General features: G+C 45.6%; 1 long non-coding RNA gene across 1 annotated transcript; it reads right to left on the bottom strand.

The window, feature by feature from the left end:
- Positions 1-399: 399 nt before the first annotated feature.
- On the bottom strand, positions 400-1240 carry LOC149442001 (uncharacterized). Its single transcript, XR_016307254.1, has 2 exons — positions 1137-1240; positions 400-625 (listed from the first exon to the last, which is right to left on the bottom strand). It is a non-coding gene; the product is annotated as an uncharacterized LOC149442001 (long non-coding RNA).
- Positions 1241-1568: the final 328 nt, after the last annotated feature.

Genomic DNA, 1568 nt, shown 5'->3' with positions numbered 1-1568 from the left:
CTTTCCTTCCCTGAACCCTTCTTTCCTCTTCTTTCCTTTCATCAATCCTTATTTCACTTCTCCTTCTCTAACCTCCTCTCTTGAGCAGAGACGTATTTACCAGGAAGCAAACAAAGGCATTTGCCAAGGGTGGTATTTTTTAGGGGGGAAGCATTGCCCCCTGGAAGAAAGGACATATGCAGCGTGGGGACCAGGTTGGATCTGAGAGAGGCTACTGGCTACTTGATGGTGTATGAAGAGCCCGACTGTCATTCACAGGGATGTCCAGAGCTGTAAAGGTCTCTCTGCTGCGTAACCTACTATGAACACTCTTTGCCCAGAAGAGACATCTGAGGACGGTGCAAGAAAAGTCTCCTCATCCTTTAATGTCACAAGACACAGTACATCAGTACACACATATTGGTACCAAACGTTTTATTATCTGAGAAATACAGAAATCAACACAAAACAGAAAATACAACTATGACTCCATCTGTACTTTATATACAATTCAGGATTATTGTACAGAGAACAAAACATTCACACAATGCCTTTCCCACAGATAAAGTGCAGTTCAGTATAACAGTTCTCCAGTGTCAGACGTGATCCCAGCTTGGCACATGTTCCAATCCCTTCGGTGACAGTTCTAGATAGGAGATGAATGGTAGAGAATGTACACAGTGATTGAGGATGAGCAGTAAGAAGATGGGGGTACAGAGGAGACCATGGAGTAAAACACGTACAGAGACCTCTACATATGTAGTTGGGTTGGTGCACACACCGGCTGTCACACTCCAGTGTCTGGTGATGAGGAACCATAGAGGACACTGCATAGATATAACACGTCCAGTCCTATACAAGTGAATGGGGTCAAGGGGGGTATCAGAGGGGTCACTCGGGCCCATGAGGGACCCACTGAGAGAAGGGAGAGAGTGAGAATTGTCTTAGAATCTAAAAGAGATTGGTCAGCATGGGGTGTCAGAGAAGATCTGTCATAGCCGTGGGCTGCTGATTAATGACACCACTTATTTGTACTTATTCATAGAATTCTCAATGGCTGTCAGAGTTCTGTAGAGAGAAATGAACTGTCCTGTCACCCATTCAGAGTGTGAGCCAATCATTGTGGAGGCAGAGAACCCCAACCCTGTGATACTTACTCTAGGCTTCCATCTGTCCATCTTCCTGTCCACACTCCACCTTGGGTGTTATAATGGGATATTCCAACCCAGAACTCCTTTCCTCTGATGGCAACCAGTCTCTGGAGAACATAATACACAGCAGATTATTCCCATCATCTACCTGGATGTCTCCTAAGAGTACCAGCTTCTCCCCACCCCCCATCCCATCGGTGACCCCGACACTGACCTGTATGGTCTTCTCCTTCACAAGGGCAAGACTGGAATCACATTCTGTACAGTCTTTGATGCTCTCTGAATGGGATTTCTTCTTCTCAGAGAAGAAATAACACGTATTATTGGTAGGAATCCAAAGATCTGGACATCTAGGAGAGCGTCCTGTAATATGGAATGATAGAGACAGTCAGTAATGATGGAGAGACAGCCGGACACAGGAGAGACCGTCCTGTAATA

This window comes from Staurois parvus, unplaced genomic scaffold (assembly GCF_062004578.1).
Source record: "Staurois parvus isolate SC_StPar_1 unplaced genomic scaffold, SC_StPar_1.0 ptg000926l, whole genome shotgun sequence".
NCBI classification, from domain to species: domain Eukaryota; kingdom Metazoa; phylum Chordata; class Amphibia; order Anura; family Ranidae; genus Staurois; species Staurois parvus.
Note: the sequence above shows the minus strand (reverse complement) of the source record. Positions and strands in the feature narration are given on the sequence as shown.